The following is a 22,855-nucleotide window of genomic DNA, read 5'->3' on the forward strand; positions in this document are numbered from 1 at the left end:
TGGGGCCGGGGGGTGGCCCATAGATGACGGCCACCAGCTGGATGACCACGCCGGGGATAAGTTGCCAAAAATGACAACTTCCGATTTGTCGGAATTCAATTTCAAGCAATTTGAAGCCATCCAACTCCCAATTGCCGACATGCCTTGATTAAAACTGCTAGCGATTTTTGGCCCATCATTCTTAACGGCGAGTACCAACTGGGTGTCATCTGCGTAAGATGTGAGGCTCATCCCATGTGCCCGGATGACTTGGGCAAGGTCCGACACATAAATGTTAAATAGTGTCGGACTCAGGGATGACCCTTGAGGGACACCACATGGTAATGACAGTGGGGATGATTTGAAGGATCCGACAGTCACGACCTGGGACCTATTTGCAAGAAAAGAGGTGAGCAGTCTCTTGGCATTACATCGAACGCCCAAGCCCTCGACACGGTCGATCAAAGTGATATGGTCGACCGTGTCGAAGGCTGCTGAAATGTCCAACAGAATCAGAACTGCTGTTCCTCCCCCATCCCGATAGCTCTGATATCATCCGCCGCTTTAACCAGGGCAGTCTCTGTTCCGTGGAATTGGCGGAAGCCGAACTGAGATTCGTCCAGGAGTTTGTGTTCCTCGAGAAAGGATGATAATTGAGAATTCATAATTTTCTCAACTATTTTTGCCAGGAGAGGAAGATTGGCAATAGGGCGATAGCTCTTAGGTTCTTCCCTGTCCAAGTTAGGTTTTTTGAGGAGACGTTTTATGAGGGTCTTTTTTAAAATCTCTGGGTAGATACCTGTGTCAAAGATCGAGTTACAGATAGTGGTCATGGCTGGAAGAACCGTTTCCATGATTGGGCGCAGGACCTTCAGCGGACATGGGTCTAGGGCTGAGCCTGATTTTATAGAAGATGACATTTTTTGTATCTGCTCAGAAGTGACCTCTTTGAACTGGAGGAAGGTAGGGCCCTGACAGGGAATCGGGGGTTTCGGGAGGACATTGATGTTATTGGCAAACACCCGATAAATGTCATCAACTTTGCTGAAGAAAAAGTTAGACAAATCATCGCAGAGGGCTTGGGAGGGGGGAGGTGTCAGATCTACAGTTAAACCAGCTAACTGTTTGGTGGTCTCATAGAGTAATTTATTGGAGTTTTTTGCTAGATCTATTCTTTCACAATAATATTTTCTCTTGGCTTCAGAAATTAAAATTTTGTATTTGGTCACTGACTCTTTGTACTTGAATTTGGCTTCCTCTGTATACTCTTTTCGCCAGTGCCTCTCTCTATTCCTATACTGTTGCTTTTGAGTGCGTAGTGCCTCTGAGTACCATGGGGCTGAAGGACTAGATCTATTTCGAGACCGTTGCTTGACTTGGACCAGTTCGGTGGCTGCGGAGCTCAACCAATCATATAATTGGGAAGTAGAAATATTGGGGTCGGGTGAGAGCACTGGGATGGTGTCAGCCAGAAGAGTTTCCAGCCTTGAAGTATCAATATCATCCCAGGCCAAATAAGGTTGACGGGGATTGGGGCACTGTTTACTAGTTGATAGATCGTGCGCTAATAAAGATGCCATGATAAGATGGTGATCAGTCCAAGTGAGGGGAAGTATTTGAGTGACTTGTAGGCCTGCTACGTTTGTGAAGATGCCATCCAAGGTGTGGCCACCTTCATGCGTGGGGGAATGAACCAGGGAATGAAGACCAAAGGTGGACATATCTGCTAAAAGAGTAGCAGTATCAGGGTTGTCTGGTAGGTCAAAATGAAAATAAAAATCTCCTAATATTTTGAGAGAGTTATCAAGTGCTGATTCTTCCAATGTTGACCTGAAGTCAGAGATGAAATCATTCCTGGGCCCCGTAGGACGATAAAGAAGAATCCCCTTAAGGGTATAGGTTGGGGACAGCTTGAAGTTGCAACGGCGTTGAGTCAGTGAAGAAGTAAGTCCACTCCTCCGAGTCCTGCCGCAGTCCACTCCTGAGTCCTGATTCGCCCTAAATCCATTTCCCTCAAGCCAGACATTGGATGAAGAATACTAGTACAAGAAATGTCATATGTGCCTGCCGCTTCAAGTCCCTCCAAAGAACCTGACTATAGCTAATTTCCTTTCCGATCTGAGACCGACTGACCTGTAAGAAGAGGCAAATGATGGCATGCATTGGACGCTGACTCTGAGTGATTGGTGTTTGTGTTGTTGTTGTGCATGATGTTTACTAGTATTTAATCTACACACAAAAAAGTGACTCAAGTCAATGTGTCCCTTCTTGTTGTTCAATAACAAAATTGTACTACTGCAGGTCAGTCTATTGCATTTTTGATTCTGGACTCACGCGGTACACTACGGAGTTGGACACCATGATGACCATACCATATTCGTAGTCAGTCAGTAGGATCTGAGATGATTGATGGAATAATTCAGGGTGTTTCATGAAGGTGCCTAAAAGGTAAAGAAGTCAACAATACGCACACCAGACTTACTTGTCTGTTTAGTGGTGGAGGCGCGTGTAGTGGTATGACTGACAGCGGTGCATTGATTTAGTTACGTAATTTAGAAAATGCTCTGTTGCTGTGTATGTGTGTTCAGTGCTATCTGGCCCAAAATCTAAGTTCACTGGAGGTTGGGTGGGCACCACAGGCCTGATCTGTCCTGTTGTTGTTGTTTTAGTTTAGTTCTGAAAACAGAGTAGACATGATTTAGCCATGCCACCTCTGTATTCTTGTTGCACTCCTCCTTAATTTATGCATTTTTACTTTATACCTTAATTTTTCAATATCCCTTTTGCTTTTCCATATACACTCTCAGGCTAGCCTTTATCCTATGGGAAAGACAACTCACACTTACCTTTATCAATCCTCATCCGCCAGGCAAGCATTGGCACCCAAGATTGACGGACGGAGCGTCCATGGAAGGAAGGACCAAGAGGAATTCCGAGATGCAACTCTGAATTCGAACCTTAATATATAGTCTGTTTTCATTTGATTAATTTTTTCTCTTCAATCATTACAACTGTGGGTTGTTGTTTATTATGCTTGCTTATATATTTGACCCCTACAGCTATTTTTTCTAATTTTCTTTGCTAGATGTAAAAGGAAGCCCGGTACAACAGCACATAAAATGTATGTAATTTGGATCTCTGGACTCTCTCTGGGGGCAGACAGGCAAGGCAATTGCATAATAATAATAAATAATAATATACTTCTACCCTGTACTACTAGTTTAGTACAGCTCATCATCAAGTCATCATCCAGCATGCATTTCCTTTTTCTCCCTTATCAGATTTATGATGGTCGTCTGCCATGATTGCGCGTTGTCCATGTTGTAGTGTTTGTATTTGTCAAATCTTTCCCTCAAATATCCTTACCTAACCATTCATCAAACCCTATATATATATATATATATATATATATATATATATATATATATATATATATATATATATATTTACATATATATATATATATATATATATATATATATATATATATATATATATATATATATGAAAAACGAAGAGTTGCCTCAGATGATGGAGCCACAACATAGCGAGTTGATGCCTTTATTTCTGGAATGCAGGACATAAGGAAAGCTGCTCCCCAAAGCACAATTTGCAGCCAGACGCGTTTCGAGCGTAGAGTCGCCCTTGTTCACTGGCAGTAGAAGAGAAAAAGCAGTAAGTGCACCACCTGCGCATATTTCAATGTTCCGCCCCAGTGGGCGTATGCACCTTAGAATGCTGGTTAATGTAGTGCACTCAATCAAACCTCCGTGGGTTGCCGCCAAATCCCCAAATGTTCACTGTATGTCCCAAGTGGGTTGCTAGGGAGCTTGCGTTCCTGCCGTCCTGCCAATACACCATCCAGAAAGCGGCCCCGCCATCCCAGCAGCGCTCGTGGTCTCTCCCGCTGCGGGGCCCGCTGTGATAGCAGTGGGGCTCCATCGCGGTCAGGCTGGCCGCAATATATGAAAAACGAAGAGTTGCCTCAGATGATGGAGCCACAACATAGCGAGTTGATGCCTTTATTTCTGGAATGCAGGACATAAGGAAAGCTGCTCCCCAAAGCACAATTTGCAGCCAGACGCGTTTCGAGCGTAGAGTCGCCCTTGTTCACTGGCAGTAGAAGAGAAAAAGCAGTAAGTGCACCACCTGCGCATATTTCAATGTTCCGCCCCAGTGGGCGTATGCACCTTAGAATGCTGGTTAATGTAGTGCACTCAATCAAACCTCCGTGGGTTGCCGCCAAATCCCCAAATGTTCACTGTATGTCCCAAGTGGGTTGCTAGGGAGCTTGCGTTCCTGCCGTCCTGCCAATACACCATCCAGAAAGCGGCCCCGCCATCCCAGCAGCGCTCGTGGTCTCTCCCGCTGCGGGGCCCGCTGTGATAGCAGTGGGGCTCCATCGCGGTCAGGCTGGCCGCAATATATGAAAAACGAAGAGTTGCCTCAGATGATGGAGCCACAACATAGCGAGTTGATGCCTTTATTTCTGGAATGCAGGACATAAGGAAAGCTGCTCCCCAAAGCACAATTTGCAGCCAGACGCGTTTCGAGCGTAGAGTCGCCCTTGTTCACTGGCAGTAGAAGAGAAAAAGCAGTAAGTGCACCACCTGCGCATATTTCAATGTTCCGCCCCAGTGGGCGTATGCACCTTAGAATGCTGGTTAATGTAGTGCACTCAATCAAACCTCCGTGGGTTGCCGCCAAATCCCCAAATGTTCACTGTATGTCCCAAGTGGGTTGCTAGGGAGCTTGCGTTCCTGCCGTCCTGCCAATACACCATCCAGAAAGCGGCCCCGCCATCCCAGCAGCGCTCGTGGTCTCTCCCGCTGCGGGGCCCGCTGTGATAGCAGTGGGGCTCCATCGCGGTCAGGCTGGCCGCAATATATGAAAAACGAAGAGTTGCCTCAGATGATGGAGCCACAACATAGCGAGTTGATGCCTTTATTTCTGGAATGCAGGACATAAGGAAAGCTGCTCCCCAAAGCACAATTTGCAGCCAGACGCGTTTCGAGCGTAGAGTCGCCCTTGTTCACTGGCAGTAGAAGAGAAAAAGCAGTAAGTGCACCACCTGCGCATATTTCAATGTTCCGCCCCAGTGGGCGTATGCACCTTAGAATGCTGGTTAATGTAGTGCACTCAATCAAACCTCCGTGGGTTGCCGCCAAATCCCCAAATGTTCACTGTATGTCCCAAGTGGGTTGCTAGGGAGCTTGCGTTCCTGCCGTCCTGCCAATACACCATCCAGAAAGCGGCCCCGCCATCCCAGCAGCGCTCGTGGTCTCTCCCGCTGCGGGGCCCGCTGTGATAGCAGTGGGGCTCCATCGCGGTCAGGCTGGCCGCAATATATGAAAAACGAAGAGTTGCCTCAGATGATGGAGCCACAACATAGCGAGTTGATGCCTTTATTTCTGGAATGCAGGACATAAGGAAAGCTGCTCCCCAAAGCACAATTTGCAGCCAGACGCGTTTCGAGCGTAGAGTCGCCCTTGTTCACTGGCAGTAGAAGAGAAAAAGCAGTAAGTGCACCACCTGCGCATATTTCAATGTTCCGCCCCAGTGGGCGTATGCACCTTAGAATGCTGGTTAATGTAGTGCACTCAATCAAACCTCCGTGGGTTGCCGCCAAATCCCCAAATGTTCACTGTATGTCCCAAGTGGGTTGCTAGGGAGCTTGCGTTCCTGCCGTCCTGCCAATACACCATCCAGAAAGCGGCCCCGCCATCCCAGCAGCGCTCGTGGTCTCTCCCGCTGCGGGGCCCGCTGTGATAGCAGTGGGGCTCCATCGCGGTCAGGCTGGCCGCAATATATGAAAAACGAAGAGTTGCCTCAGATGATGGAGCCACAACATAGCGAGTTGATGCCTTTATTTCTGGAATGCAGGACATAAGGAAAGCTGCTCCCCAAAGCACAATTTGCAGCCAGACGCGTTTCGAGCGTAGAGTCGCCCTTGTTCACTGGCAGTAGAAGAGAAAAAGCAGTAAGTGCACCACCTGCGCATATTTCAATGTTCCGCCCCAGTGGGCGTATGCACCTTAGAATGCTGGTTAATGTAGTGCACTCAATCAAACCTCCGTGGGTTGCCGCCAAATCCCCAAATGTTCACTGTATGTCCCAAGTGGGTTGCTAGGGAGCTTGCGTTCCTGCCGTCCTGCCAATACACCATCCAGAAAGCGGCCCCGCCATCCCAGCAGCGCTCGTGGTCTCTCCCGCTGCGGGGCCCGCTGTGATAGCAGTGGGGCTCCATCGCGGTCAGGCTGGCCGCAATATATGAAAAACGAAGAGTTGCCTCAGATGATGGAGCCACAACATAGCGAGTTGATGCCTTTATTTCTGGAATGCAGGACATAAGGAAAGCTGCTCCCCAAAGCACAATTTGCAGCCAGACGCGTTTCGAGCGTAGAGTCGCCCTTGTTCACTGGCAGTAGAAGAGAAAAAGCAGTAAGTGCACCACCTGCGCATATTTCAATGTTCCGCCCCAGTGGGCGTATGCACCTTAGAATGCTGGTTAATGTAGTGCACTCAATCAAACCTCCGTGGGTTGCCGCCAAATCCCCAAATGTTCACTGTATGTCCCAAGTGGGTTGCTAGGGAGCTTGCGTTCCTGCCGTCCTGCCAATACACCATCCAGAAAGCGGCCCCGCCATCCCAGCAGCGCTCGTGGTCTCTCCCGCTGCGGGGCCCGCTGTGATAGCAGTGGGGCTCCATCGCGGTCAGGCTGGCCGCAATATATGAAAAACGAAGAGTTGCCTCAGATGATGGAGCCACAACATAGCGAGTTGATGCCTTTATTTCTGGAATGCAGGACATAAGGAAAGCTGCTCCCCAAAGCACAATTTGCAGCCAGACGCGTTTCGAGCGTAGAGTCGCCCTTGTTCACTGGCAGTAGAAGAGAAAAAGCAGTAAGTGCACCACCTGCGCATATTTCAATGTTCCGCCCCAGTGGGCGTATGCACCTTAGAATGCTGGTTAATGTAGTGCACTCAATCAAACCTCCGTGGGTTGCCGCCAAATCCCCAAATGTTCACTGTATGTCCCAAGTGGGTTGCTAGGGAGCTTGCGTTCCTGCCGTCCTGCCAATACACCATCCAGAAAGCGGCCCCGCCATCCCAGCAGCGCTCGTGGTCTCTCCCGCTGCGGGGCCCGCTGTGATAGCAGTGGGGCTCCATCGCGGTCAGGCTGGCCGCAATATATGAAAAACGAAGAGTTGCCTCAGATGATGGAGCCACAACATAGCGAGTTGATGCCTTTATTTCTGGAATGCAGGACATAAGGAAAGCTGCTCCCCAAAGCACAATTTGCAGCCAGACGCGTTTCGAGCGTAGAGTCGCCCTTGTTCACTGGCAGTAGAAGAGAAAAAGCAGTAAGTGCACCACCTGCGCATATTTCAATGTTCCGCCCCAGTGGGCGTATGCACCTTAGAATGCTGGTTAATGTAGTGCACTCAATCAAACCTCCGTGGGTTGCCGCCAAATCCCCAAATGTTCACTGTATGTCCCAAGTGGGTTGCTAGGGAGCTTGCGTTCCTGCCGTCCTGCCAATACACCATCCAGAAAGCGGCCCCGCCATCCCAGCAGCGCTCGTGGTCTCTCCCGCTGCGGGGCCCGCTGTGATAGCAGTGGGGCTCCATCGCGGTCAGGCTGGCCGCAATATATGAAAAACGAAGAGTTGCCTCAGATGATGGAGCCACAACATAGCGAGTTGATGCCTTTATTTCTGGAATGCAGGACATAAGGAAAGCTGCTCCCCAAAGCACAATTTGCAGCCAGACGCGTTTCGAGCGTAGAGTCGCCCTTGTTCACTGGCAGTAGAAGAGAAAAAAAAAAAAAAAAAAATGTCCTGCATTCCAGAAATAAAGGCATCAACTCGCTATGTTGTGGCTCCATCATCTGAGGCAACTCTTCGTTTTTCATATATTGCGGCCAGCCTGACCGCGATGGAGCCCCACTGCTATCACAGCGGGCCCCGCAGCGGGAGAGACCACGAGCGCTGCTGGGATGGCGGGGCCGCTTTCTGGATGGTGTATTGGCAGGACGGCAGGAACGCAAGCTCCCTAGCAACCCACTTGGGACATACAGTGAACATTTGGGGATTTGGCGGCAACCCACGGAGGTTTGATTGAGTGCACTACATTAACCAGCATTCTAAGGTGCATACGCCCACTGGGGCGGAACATTGAAATATGCGCAGGTGGTGCACTTACTGCTTTTTCTCTTCTACTGCCAGTGAACAAGGGCGACTCTACGCTCGAAACGCGTCTGGCTGCAAATTGTGCTTTGGGGAGCAGCTTTCCTTATGTCCTGCATTCCAGAAATAAAGGCATCAACTCGCTATGTTGTGGCTCCATCATCTGAGGCAACTCTTCGTTTTTCATATATTGCGGCCAGCCTGACCGCGATGGAGCCCCACTGCTATCACAGCGGGCCCCGCAGCGGGAGAGACCACGAGCGCTGCTGGGATGGCGGGGCCGCTTTCTGGATGGTGTATTGGCAGGACGGCAGGAACGCAAGCTCCCTAGCAACCCACTTGGGACATACAGTGAACATTTGGGGATTTGGCGGCAACCCACGGAGGTTTGATTGAGTGCACTACATTAACCAGCATTCTAAGGTGCATACGCCCACTGGGGCGGAACATTGAAATATGCGCAGGTGGTGCACTTACTGCTTTTTCTCTTCTACTGCCAGTGAACAAGGGCGACTCTACGCTCGAAACGCGTCTGGCTGCAAATTGTGCTTTGGGGAGCAGCTTTCCTTATGTCCTGCATTCCAGAAATAAAGGCATCAACTCGCTATGTTGTGGCTCCATCATCTGAGGCAACTCTTCGTTTTTCATATATTGCGGCCAGCCTGACCGCGATGGAGCCCCACTGCTATCACAGCGGGCCCCGCAGCGGGAGAGACCACGAGCGCTGCTGGGATGGCGGGGCCGCTTTCTGGATGGTGTATTGGCAGGACGGCAGGAACGCAAGCTCCCTAGCAACCCACTTGGGACATACAGTGAACATTTGGGGATTTGGCGGCAACCCACGGAGGTTTGATTGAGTGCACTACATTAACCAGCATTCTAAGGTGCATACGCCCACTGGGGCGGAACATTGAAATATGCGCAGGTGGTGCACTTACTGCTTTTTCTCTTCTACTGCCAGTGAACAAGGGCGACTCTACGCTCGAAACGCGTCTGGCTGCAAATTGTGCTTTGGGGAGCAGCTTTCCTTATGTCCTGCATTCCAGAAATAAAGGCATCAACTCGCTATGTTGTGGCTCCATCATCTGAGGCAACTCTTCGTTTTTCATATATTGCGGCCAGCCTGACCGCGATGGAGCCCCACTGCTATCACAGCGGGCCCCGCAGCGGGAGAGACCACGAGCGCTGCTGGGATGGCGGGGCCGCTTTCTGGATGGTGTATTGGCAGGACGGCAGGAACGCAAGCTCCCTAGCAACCCACTTGGGACATACAGTGAACATTTGGGGATTTGGCGGCAACCCACGGAGGTTTGATTGAGTGCACTACATTAACCAGCATTCTAAGGTGCATACGCCCACTGGGGCGGAACATTGAAATATGCGCAGGTGGTGCACTTACTGCTTTTTCTCTTCTACTGCCAGTGAACAAGGGCGACTCTACGCTCGAAACGCGTCTGGCTGCAAATTGTGCTTTGGGGAGCAGCTTTCCTTATGTCCTGCATTCCAGAAATAAAGGCATCAACTCGCTATGTTGTGGCTCCATCATCTGAGGCAACTCTTCGTTTTTCATATATTGCGGCCAGCCTGACCGCGATGGAGCCCCACTGCTATCACAGCGGGCCCCGCAGCGGGAGAGACCACGAGCGCTGCTGGGATGGCGGGGCCGCTTTCTGGATGGTGTATTGGCAGGACGGCAGGAACGCAAGCTCCCTAGCAACCCACTTGGGACATACAGTGAACATTTGGGGATTTGGCGGCAACCCACGGAGGTTTGATTGAGTGCACTACATTAACCAGCATTCTAAGGTGCATACGCCCACTGGGGCGGAACATTGAAATATGCGCAGGTGGTGCACTTACTGCTTTTTCCCTTCTACTGCCAGTGAACAAGGGCGACTCTACGCTCGAAACGCGTCTGGCTGCAAATTGTGCTTTGGGGAGCAGCTTTCCTTATGTCCTGCATTCCAGAAATAAAGGCATCAACTCGCTATGTTGTGGCTCCATCATCTGAGGCAACTCTTCGTTTTTCATATATATATATATATATATATATATATCGGACAAACTGGCAAAATATAGATTAGATTGGCCAATCATGCTCAGTATTCGCTATTCAATTTTCTTTCCAGAGGAACATAATTAGCCCATCATAATTATTAATTGCCGGCATCGATTATCATCCCTCCACCCTCAAAGGATATGCCTGTTCACTTTATAGGTCGAGTCAACTTCAGTTTGTAACTTGTACTAGGCTATCCATGCCACCATTATGTTTATTTTTACTTTAACATTCCTTCTCATTCATCATCATGGTTTCTTGTTTGGCAGTCTTCTTCTTGTGTACTGTACTTCTACTACTAATTCCCTAGTCTCCCCCAGGTGACTGACTGTCTCATTTACTTTTTTTGCAAATGAAACTGTCTACTACTGCTTCCACCTCCCACCCTGGCACCTTAGGAACCCAAATCATCACCATGCAGCCATCGCTTTGCCTAAACATCAATCAAAGGTAAGAGACGAAGTGGGGGAGGCATACTAGGAGAAGAAAACGACAACACCTGACCCACCCCTCTCCCTAACCCCAACCAATGTCCAGTAAATTTGTCCATGATTGTCCAAGCCAAGCAGTTCAAGAAAACCCCAACTTTCCCCAACTCCTAAACATCCCACCCACCAAAAACAGATTCTAAAAAGGACAAGGGTCAAAGACTGAGGTCTAGCGGCGGGATGCCAGCTAGTGTGTTCCAGGACCTCCTCCAGCCTGGCCTCTAGGAACGCCATCTGGAGGAGCATGCGCTGCCAAATGATCCTGCAGGAAGAACTGGGTGGGCAGCAGTGGATGACGATGAATGTGATGGGCAGTGGGCGACTGCCAGAGCATGGTACCGTACCACCAGAAGCATGTGGGGGGCTTGGCTGGGGCCCGGGGCATTAGAGGAAGCTGCAGCTGCCACCTCCTATGCCTCCTCCGCCTCCTCCACCAGGACAACCAGCCGACGATATTCTGTCCGGATGGCCTCCAACTTCCGTTGCCTGGCCTTGGCTGCTAATCCTGCCTGTTGGGTTCATCAAGAAAGAATAAAAGACAATTGTGACCAACACTCTTAGCAAAACAGTAACACAGAACAACATACATAAAGTAGTGGCACAGTAGCACTAGCAGTTGTGGTATCCGCCTCACTTCCTCTGCCCCTAAGATTTGGATGTGATGATTAGACTTTCAGGCCCTAGATACTTTGGAGTAGATAATTAATCTTGTAGGCATGCCAGCTCAGTCAGCTTGTGTCCTAGACAGACATACTTGTGTCATTACTTTACTACAGACTGCAGGTGAGGCAGCTGTACTACACAATTATCTATTTTTCCATTACGGCCATACTCTGTTAAATAAATGGCAAATGTTCAATTTTAATTTCACCCTGACTACCGCAATAAGGCAAAACATGACCTGCTTAGGAATGATGAGGATATACGGAATGACATCACGTAACTCACTTGAAGATGATGATGATGGTGACATACTGATTTGTAAGTACCATGCAGTCGATAGGCCACCCATGGCGACACAGTCAAAATGACATGGGTAGGGACTGGAGCAGAAGTAGGCCTCGGAGTTAGAGGGAGGCGATTGATGATGAGTGGGTAGGTTACGTAATTATAGTCATGCACAACAATATATATTTTGTGTTTTGCAAAGTACTGTGAGTCAAGGGAGTATTCCATTCTAAAATACAACCTCAAACATTTTAATCAGATTAAAAAACCTTGCAAAAAACAGTCCATGTTCTACCCATGGCTTTTTTTCATTTATCATTGCATTGCTCTTCTAGAATTTTTTTATTCTTCACCCTTGACTTTGGTACTCTGGCACTGTTTAATTTTCTTTTACAATCTCTTCATCCCATCTGACTCTTCTTCTCACCTAATATGATACCATCCAGGCATCCATCCATCCAAACATGGCTATCATAAACCTTTCACTGACAACATACATTTTACATAGATATAACTAACCACCCATGTGTTCTTGCCTGCATTTGAGTTTGACCCCTCAACCCCCATAGAGAATTCCTTTCACCCATACAGTTTCACCCAGCCAGGCAGGCATCCTTTCTGCTTTCTTTTCTTTTCTTTCACCTTTCACCCATCCTTTAACTACCCATCTATCCTATCTTTAGCCACCTATATGAATCCCTGGGCCGCTTCCTTCACCCATGCGTCTTTCTCTGCCAGTCATATATTACATGTCGTCTGACTCTTTGTCTTCATCATAAAACTTTCTCTGCTGAGTTGGAGATAGAATGGAATAGGACATTAGTTACTCAACCCCGCCAATAATGCTAATGTTAAGTAATGGGTGTCTTCTTGTACTGTTCAGTGTTCACAACAACTTAGTCTCAGCAGAGGTACAATGTACTACTGAGTGTGTACACTCTTGCAGCGAGGGCATTCATCATTCTCAATAAGTAAGGAATATGACTTAGAACCACCCACCACTGCTGCTGTCTCACCCCCTGCAGCTGCCGCATCCGCTCCCTCTGGAGTGGCATGGCCCTCCCCACAGGCTCAAGCACTGGTGGTTGGTATGCCTGGAAAAAACATTTCAAATTTTTTAGATGCCATACACCTCCCCTATTTCTTTTTTTCATTAGCAAGTTTGAAAATACATAATTAATAATACATACACCACACACATCACTATCTACAATTCAGATACTAGAGTAGACAGTATTTTCTATAAAAAAGAACAAAATCATATCCGGTTGGGCATTTTGTTGGTGGCAATTTTTGAATAGCCTCTCAATAAGAGGACAAACCAAAGGACTGGACTCAGTGGCTAGTGCTATTGGTGCATCACATTTTTTGAAAAGAAGAAAGAGTGGCCAACTTGGAGGACATTAGGTCTCTCTTAGTTGGAAAATATTGGTGGGTAATCTACCATTACTACGCACCCACTTGTACAAGTTAACATTTTTACGCATATTTTACTACGCATTAACTGTTATATCATATGCTTTTACTTTGCAGCTACTGTTATTTAGCATTTGCGAAGTAAAAGCATTCTCACTAACAACATACGCAGTAAAGGTATTTGCGATGTAAAAACATCGCACTAAAAACATGTGAAGTAATTGCTTGCTTAGTAATGACATATATTCATAATGGTGCCTTCCTCCTCTCCATACTTACTTCCTGTCATGGTTCACGGTAATCAGTTGTTTAGTGTTCACCATCAACAGCTGGTAATAAAAAAAGTACTAGGCCTTGATTACAAAAACTAAAATACACCACTTTATGGTGTCCAACGTGAGTGACCACCATTTACTGATTGAGCGTGAGACAGTAAAAGAAAGCCTTCTCATCTCACAAACCTGCATAGAAAACCTTACTTGGGCATGCAATCTGCACAGCAGATTAGTGCTACTAGTACCAGTAGTAGTAAGGATTCCTTATTACTACTTGTACTTGTAGTAGCCTAAGACAAACGGGGTTCTGTGAGTCTTACAGTACCACTACTAGGCAATCCACATATAAGGTGAGAGGGAAAGCTGAGTGAAAACCCAGAAGAAAGCAAGCTACAGACAAATCAAAGGTCAGAGTCAGAGACAGTTTGATTTGATGTAAAAAAAAAACAGACACTAGAAACAATGTTATTACTAGTAGTAGTAGGTAATGGAGTAAAAACAAGAATTTAGATACAGATAGATTGAAGAGAATTTTTGAAATATTAAAATTAGGAAACGGAAATAAGAGCGGTAAAAGTTAGGGAAATATTCATATAACAACACCAGGAGGACTTATTGGGGACCACAGCCAAGCCATCTGTGTCTGAGGCCACCTCCACCTGTGAGGCCACTCCGGTTCCTTCAGCACTACCAGCAGACCCATTCTTCTTCTTCTTGCCCCTGGATGCTGATCATGTAAGACATAATTAAAGAGACAAATTCATCGCGTCTTCTTCTCTATGTCTCTCTGAGGTTGACAATTTAGTCATCAGTTTGGCTACGGAAGCGGGCGCTCTGACTCTTATTGTCCTATATCGTCCTCCTATCTCCATGCCCCTGTTCCCTGCTGCCCTCAGTGAACAGCTCGCCGCCCTGATGACCTCCTCTGCTCGTCTCGCCACGTTCGGCGATTTTAATTATTGGTTTAACCATGTTGACGCAGGTCCCCACGCTACTGAACTGTTCGAGGCACTTTCTAGTCTAAACTTGACCCAGCATGTCGACACTCCCACCCACACTGGTGGCCACATCCTTGACCACATCTGGACGCAGGGGGTATCGCTCACTGGGCTGAATATCTCCCGTTGCGTCTGGTCCGACCACTTCTTGATCGACTCGTCCATCTCTGTAGAGGGTCTGGTCAAGCCACCAGTGCGAGAGGGTGGGATGGCTCGGAAGTGGAATGCACTTGATTCCTCTGCTTTTCTCTCCTTTCTTGCAGAGACTCAGCCCCCTCCTAGCAATAATTCAGGCGTTAATGCCTTGGACGCCAAACTTGCCTATTGGCTTACCACCGCTAGTGACAAGTTCGCTCCCCTATCTTGCTTCCCCCGCTCACGCCACAGTAGATCTCATAAATGGTTCAACCCAACGCTAAAGTCACAACCCCTTGAGCTGCGCCAATTGGAGCGTAGATGGAGGCGTAATTATCTCAGCTCTGACAGGGAAGTGTATGTGCTCGCACGGAGGGCATACAAAAAAGCCATTATTACAACCAAGGCTGCCTATTTTTCAGACAGAATATCTACAGCTTCCAACCAATCCAAAGAGATATTGAAGGTCCTCAGTGAACTAACATCAGACACCAGGACACTTTCGACCCTGCCCCCCTCTGCTGAGTCTTGTATCGCCTTAAACACCTTTTCTTCATTGATAAGATCCTGGCAATTAAAAACTCTATTCCTCACTCCTTTCCTTCAGTAGTAGCCGCAGCCCCGTCCATCCACACCTCCACTTTGGCCTGTTTTCCTATTCTTGAGCCTGCTTCCTTAGCTAAGCTAGCCATTCGGGTGAAATCGGGTTCCCCCAAGGACTGCTGCCCCCCCTCTGTGTTTCGCGACATCTGTCACACTCTCCCGCATTGCATCTTACCTTTACTTAACACTTCCCTCATCTCCGGCACAGTTCCTAAATCCTTTAAGGAGGCTGTACTGGTGCCTTTGCTAAAAAAAACTGGCGCAGACCCAGCTGTCCTCGCTAACTATCGGCCCATCTCTCTCCTGCCCTACCTGTCTAAAATCTTGGAGGCACACGTGACCACCTGCCTCTCGCAATTCATCGAGGAGTCTAACTTCTTAGAACCGAACCAAGCCGGCTTTAGACCAGCCCATTCCACCGAGGCTGTGCTTCTTGCCGTGCTGGACAACCTCAGATGTAATGCTGACAGTGGCCACCCCCAGGCACTGGTCCTACTGGATTTGTCGGCGGCATTCGACACGGTGGACCATAACATCTTACTCCACCGTGTCGAATCCGCCGGAGTCCGTGGGCCTGCTCTGTCTTGGGTCAAATCTTTACTGGAGGGCAGATCTCAAGCAGTCAGTCTGGGCCCCTTTAGCGCCACCAGTGCACCCTCTCCTTGCGGGGTTCCTCAGGGTTCTTCCCTCTCCCCTCTCCTTTTTAATTTGTACCTTCAGCCTCTTATCCACTCCCTTGCTAGCTGGGATGTCACCGTATTTAATTATGCGGATGATTTACAAATTATTTTTCCCCTTTCTTCTCCTGACGCCATCACCAATTTTAAGGCGGTCATGTTACACATCCAGCAGTGGATGAACCAAAATCAGCTAAAGCTCAACCCTGGGAAAACTGAGCTTCTCCTTCCTGGGAGAAGCGCTTCCCATTGGGGCCCGCAATTTTGGCCATCTGAGCTTGGTTCATCCCCTTCCCCTGCCAGCTGTGTAAAGAGTCTCGGTGTCATAATTGACTCTGAGCTCACTCTCAAGGCTCAGGTGAGCGCCGTAACATCTTCCTGTATGTTCCAACTGCACAGGATTCGGAAAGCCGCTCACCTACTGACCCCTGTAGCTCTATTACAAGTTCTAATAGCATTGGTGCTGTCCCGTCTGGATTTTTCTAATTCGTTGTACCTCGGTCTCTCTAAATCCCTGCTGTCGAGGCTACAGATTATTCAAAACCAGGCTGCCAGACTGGCGTTTAAAATCCCCAGATGGCAGTCGGCCAAACCTTTACTATATCTGCCTTTGGGACGCTAAGAGTGCTGCCTGTTTGCCTCTTAGCCTTTTCTTCCCTGTTTCCAGCGCCTGTTTCCAGCGCCACGCCTCGCGGCCCCCGCTCCGCGGGTGCCGCTCGAAGGCAAGACACTTGTTGCCTGACTCGCCCAAGGATACCTGGTAGTGCACAGGAGCACCAACGCGATTCCAGGGAGTCATCACCAACCCTTCTGTTCGAGGCGGGACTGCGAGGACCAGCGTGCAGCGCGGCGCTGATCGGCCGCAGCTGGTCCTCTTCCCGCCCCCTTCACCTCCATCTGCTCCTCCTATAACATCGTGCAGACCAACGCGCACGCGGGACGCGCGCGGGGCAACGGCCGGGGCGAAGACCGGGCAAAGAGCGGGCCGTTTAAGGCCGTTCAAGGACGGCAGAGGACGGCCCAGGCCCTGAATCCCTGTCTCATCGCCCTGAAACCACCATCCAGGCAGGCCGATTGTCGCTTACTTTTCTGTGAGGCCACAGCCAGCCAACATCTGGTACAGCCTTATTAAAGTCAATTATGCGACACAAAACAAGAAGCTGTACCAAAAAAGCCATGGAGGTAGCACAAGTGACTGGTCCCATTGACCTTTTCATCTCACGGGTAAATGAGACAATTGATAAGAGTATTGTACTCCTAGAGAAAAGAGTCTCTTTGGACCTCATGAATGCCAAACGCTCCTCCCTGGGCTCCCTTGCCAATGTAAACTCACCTTCCCAGCAAGCTCTGAACAATTGCTCCTTGCCCTTGCCCTTGGCCACCATAGGCACTGTTACAGTACCGAGTGCCGTCGACTTGTCGGTTACCTGTTCGGATTCGGACCCGTCCTTTGTGGATCTGGAGGCGACTCCAGACCTAGAAGCTTGCCGGACACCAAGAGAGACGGAACCAGGCCTGTCTGGGTTAACCGCCAAGTCGACCCCTTTCGTGCCCAGTGACTCTGGGGGTAAGTTTACTTCTATACCTATAAAAGTAGTGCCTAAGCCTAAACCCAAGGAGAAGACCAAAGCCAAAGCTAGTAACCATAATTTGGTAACACCTACTCCATACTCAGCGTCTGGCATTCCTTGTTGGGTCGAAAACATGGTTACGGACCTCAAGCATGATCTTGAGGCTACAATAGCAGTCCAAATCAAACCATTGATTTCGAAACTCGATAGACTAACATCGCTCATTAATACAAAATGGTCTAATAAGATTAATGAGCCTGGGCCTGTTCAGCAACAGGGGCACAGAGAATTACCACTCAATCCCCAACCCCTAGCTAAGGTCACTAAGACTATAACCGATAAGGCGAAAATACCCCCATCTACCAAGGACCAACTTGCATCACACTCTCCCCATTCAGGGAACAATTTTGTTCAACCGCCACTTATTTCCACTTCAAAAGCGGCGAGCGATCCTTCATCCGTGCAGCAATTAGCCGCTGGTACCAATTCTACCATCTCCCAAGCCAAGGATTCCAAAGGGAAACCTACGAATATCCCAGCCCCTCACTCTACTAATAACTCTGAAGCTCCTAAGCCAAGGCAGGCTCATTTCAAATCTATTAGTTTGCCACCAGAAGTCTCTCCTTTTGTGGTTGTGTTAACTGCTGTCCCCCCACTGAAGGAAGGAGTCAAAGAGACCTATGTAGAGTTAAGAAATAAATGTGCCCAGTGGCTCCAACTACACAGACCCCTACCCAGTAGTATGAGTGGGGAAATCCTTACTGTGCGTAGAGGGGATTGGGTGGGTAGGAGCAAGAAAACAATATCAGGGGATGTAATTACTGTCAATTTTAGGGATGTGGGAGCTGCGAGTTTCATCTGTAATGCACCTAACAGTGGTCCTGCCACCCAAATCAAACCACTCCCCTTGTCTTACTTCCTCCCCAACTTGTCAAGATCCAACTTCCACCGGCCAATTATTCCAAGTAATCAAGGGCCTGCACGTCCCCCACAATATGCCCCTAACCACTGGCAGCAGCCGCCTAATTTTCCATCTTTTGTCCCGCATCATGCTGGCCCTCAGTGGCAACAACCTCTCCACCCCTTACCACCTTTTTTCCAACCTGCCCAGCAGTGGCAACAACTCCCTCAGCCATCACTTTCTGCTAATCATCAATGGCAACAGCCATGGCAGGATCCGTCTTCGTCTTTGTCCTTTAACCCCACCTATTCACAGTTTGCCCATTCAAATAGGTACTGTGTACTAGATGAGGTTGATTGACTTCCTCTTAAGGGAGGTTTAGATACTAACCTCCCCTATGTTAATATCACTACGAAGGATGCAGAACTGGGTACATCTCTCCCCACAAACTTAGAGGTGTCACCACCTACACTAATTAGGGGCAGTGTAGATCCATCTAACCCCCAATGTACTGTGATCCCAGACGGAAATCCAGCACATGGCGAGATAAAAATCCTCAGTTGGAACCTTGCTGGGATCTTAAGGAAACTAGGCCTCCCGGAGTGGAATGCCTTGGTTGATGCCCATAAAATTTGTATATTTCAAGAGACATGGGCTACTGAACCACTGCATCGGGTTGGGTTTGTCACTTTTTTTACACCAGCAGTAAAACCGAAGGCAGGGAAGGGGCGGCCATCGGGGGGGCTTATCATTTGGATAAGTATCCTGCTCAATTGCAGGTTGATTACTAAGAAGGCAGGAACACCAGATATTCTTGGTATTTCCCTACTGGGCCTACAGGGAAGAATAACTGTTGACCTCTATAATGTCTATATCAGGGGAACAAAAAATGGGCGCATCTCACCTACAATGATGGAGCTTGAGGCCCAGCTAGGAGAGCAGAGTGGACTTGGACATATCTTAGTAGCAGGGGATTTTAACTGTACATACGAGCCACTCCCCCTAGAAGGAATACCTGACCTAGGAGAAGAGGATAGCAGATGGGGTATCCCTACCCTCTCTATCCCACCCATCAAGCGCTGGACACGCAGTGCAATCCATCTAAATGCACTTTCATTGGAGTTTGGATTACGAGCTGCCAATGGCCGCACTCGATCTGACCTGCTGGGTGCTCCCACATTCAACAGAGTTGGTCACTGTACACGGATTGACTATATTCTGCTGGATAGGGGCCTCTGGAGTCATGTTAATGATATGGTTGTTACTACTACCATAGAGAGCGACCATAACCCACTCTCCTTATCTTTAAAAAATCCCCGGCCCATTGAAGTATTGCCAGTCCCACTAAGCCGCCCACAGGGGATTACTGTTTCCTCTTGTGGCAGGCGTCTAAAGTGGAGCAAGTTTATGTGTAACACCGACAAACTATCCACCATAGACGAAGTGGTTAAGGGCACGCAAGCCGAAATTGGCTCTATTGACCTAACTAAAGCAGCAGCCAAGGCCACCGCTATTTTTGAAGCTGCCGTAAAAACCATAGGGGACCTCTTTTGGGTACAATCGTCCTCAGGGAAACAGAAATCTCTATCTAAACCTAAAGGCAAACATGACTGGTACTCGGCAACATGTAGGAAGGCCAAATCTCGCCTAATAGAGGCAGTCAAAGGGAAGTCCCCTCCATTAATTCAAATTGCCAGAAGAGATCATAAAAAGGCCCTGCAGGTAGCTAAAAGGGAATGGGAGGATGCCTACTGGTTAACCCTCAAGGAAGCAAGTAAAAAAAAGACTCCAAATCCTTCTGGGACACCATAAGGACACGAAACAGACCGGATAGTGACCTTGTAACCTGCAACATTTCGGGACAGGTATGGGAGGTTCACTTTTCCAAACTTTACTCCTGCCACAACGGCCCGAATGACAGAGGGTCTGCTCAATCCTCTCCTTACACTAACTACATGTTTCTCCCTAGCGATCCTGACTTTACGTTGAAGGAGGTAGAATATGCTATAAACTCCATCATTCCACAAAAAGCTGCTGGACCAGATGGCATCCCCGGGGACCTGCTAAAATCCGATAGTGTTAAATGGGGCAAACTTATCCACTCCCTCCTTCTTGCCATCTGTAGGGGAGCCCCCATTCCCGTGTCATGGAAGGGGGCGGAGGTGGTTCCCATCCACAAGAAAGGCCCAAGGGATGATCCGTCCAATTATAGGCCGATTAGCTTGTTAGATGTCAGCCAGAAAGTTGTCGGTAAAGTTATTTTACTCAGGATACTCAACTGGGTAGATAAAAACAAAATACTTACCGATTTTCAGGCTGGTTTTAGAGTAGGTACTGGAACGATAGAGCAGGCCTTCAGGCTTATGATGATTTATTGGAAGGTGGTAGTGATAGGCAAGGGCAGTCTTTATCTCGCATTTATCGATTTAAAGACTGCCTTTGACCTTGTCCCTAGGGACTTGTTATGGAAGGTTCTGGCCAACATGGGGCTGCCACAGTATCTATTATCCTTATTAGTTAGGCTCCATCAGGACAGCTTTGCCCAAATTAGGTGGGGTTCTGGAGGGGAGAAAACGGACTGTATTCCGGTCGAGAGAGGGGTCCGCCAGGGATGTGTTCTGGCTCCAACCCTTTTCTCTCTGTACATCAATGGGGTTGTTGAGTACTTACTTAAATTTCCATCTGACGAACCATCCCTGGCTGGGGTACGCATACCGACCCTCCTCTTCGCGGACGACACGCTCCTAATTTCTAAAACCCCAATGGGACTACAGAAACTCCTGGACAATTTCCAATCATTTTGTACTGATCGGGGCCTGGTAATAAACACCAATAAAACAAAATACCTCGTCCTTAATCCCCCTAAACAGCAAGTGCGTCCCCCTATTTTAAACACCGAGCCCCTGGAAAGGGTAAAAGTATTTGATTACTTAGGGATACGCCTCTCAGACAAAATGGACTGGACCCCCCATCTAGACAAGATGCTGTTGAACCATAAAAGGATCACAGGTGCCCTATTGAGGGAGCAACGTTCCAGTTCGTTCAAACCAATAGGAACAGTCCTTGAGATCTATGCTGCAAAAGGTGTCAGCTCTGCCCTTTATGGAGCTGAACTTTGGGGCTCTGCATCTACCGAAGCTCTACAAAAATCTGAGAACAATTTCTGTAGACAAATAATGTCCCTCCCTCAAAGCACCCCACTTTTACCCTTATTTATGGACCTTGGCTGTACCCAGATCGGCGAAATCGCGAAATTTCGTCCTCTCTTATTATGGGCCCGTATTTGGCGGGTAGAGGAACTTAGTGGCTACGCCAGAGGTCTGGAAGAAATAATGGCATCACCAGATTGGGCCAGAATCAAATGGCTAAAAGACATGAAAACCTCATTGTCGAACTTGGGCCTATTTGATTCCTGGTCAAGCAGAACTTCACCTCCAAAACAAATACTCAAAAAGCTTTATCGGGATTGGATTTGCTCCCAAAGACATTCCAGCACATCCATTGGCAGGCTTACAGAGGATTTCTTGATGTTCAAAGACTGTCCCAGGCGAGAACCCTACTTAGACATAATCGGGAAACCATTTGCCCGGTCTTTGTATTTTAGATTTAGAACGGGTACTTTGCCACTGAATACTTTTACTAAAACATGGAAATCCTGTACAGGCAAAACTGACTTGTGTCCATCATGTTCTGCCCACCCAGAGACATTAGCCCATTTCTTATTTGTTTGTAAGGAATATGCTAACCCAAGAAGGGTGTGGCTGAAGAATTTATGCCATCAGTTGGGAACCAGGAGCCATGATGTGGCAATTAGGATACTTGTTTCGGACAGTTATGTACCCTATGTTTGTGCCCTAGCTAAATTTTTATTCTGGGCTTGGGCTATTCGAGCCAGAAAGCTTAAATATTCTGTTTAATCCCTTTTTTAAAGAATATTCATTCTAGTGATGTTTTACTTTTTGCTATTAACTGGATATGTGTTACCAATTTTATTAACTTGCTTTTATGATAACGAAATTTTATCGAAATAAAGCTTTTTGACTTTGACTTTGACAATTACACTGGCTTCCAGTCAATGAACGAATTGCCTTTAAGGTAGGCTGTCTGGTTTTCAAAGCTCTGACTGGTCCCTCTCCCCCTTTCTTGAAGTCCCTGGTTACTCCCTACTGCCCTTCCCGAACTCTGAGGTCTACTCATCTCCAGCTCTTAGTCACTCCCCGGTTCAAACTCACTAAATTGGGTGGCCGCAGTTTTTCCCATCTGGCCCCCAAATTATGGAATTCCCTCCCGTTCTCACTCAAATCCTCACATTCTCTTATATCATTTAGGAAGCCCCTAAAAACTCTGTTGTTTTCACACCCCCATTAAATTCCCTCTGTTCAGTTTCAGTGTTCCTACCAGCGCCAGGAAACTCATGGTGACAGTGCGCTTTTACAAATATTCATTAACATAACATAACATAACATAACAAAAAATGATTTGTGTTAAATAAATAAATATATTTGCTCTAAAAATATTTTTAGACAGGAAACAGCAATTGCAATACCATTGACCTATCTTAAATCTGATCGACTAGCAGTAGACTAGTATCGCAGTCGTGCACCATCCTATCTTTATT

Source organism: Lissotriton helveticus, chromosome 7 (assembly GCF_964261635.1).
Source record: "Lissotriton helveticus chromosome 7, aLisHel1.1, whole genome shotgun sequence".
NCBI classification, from domain to species: domain Eukaryota; kingdom Metazoa; phylum Chordata; class Amphibia; order Caudata; family Salamandridae; genus Lissotriton; species Lissotriton helveticus.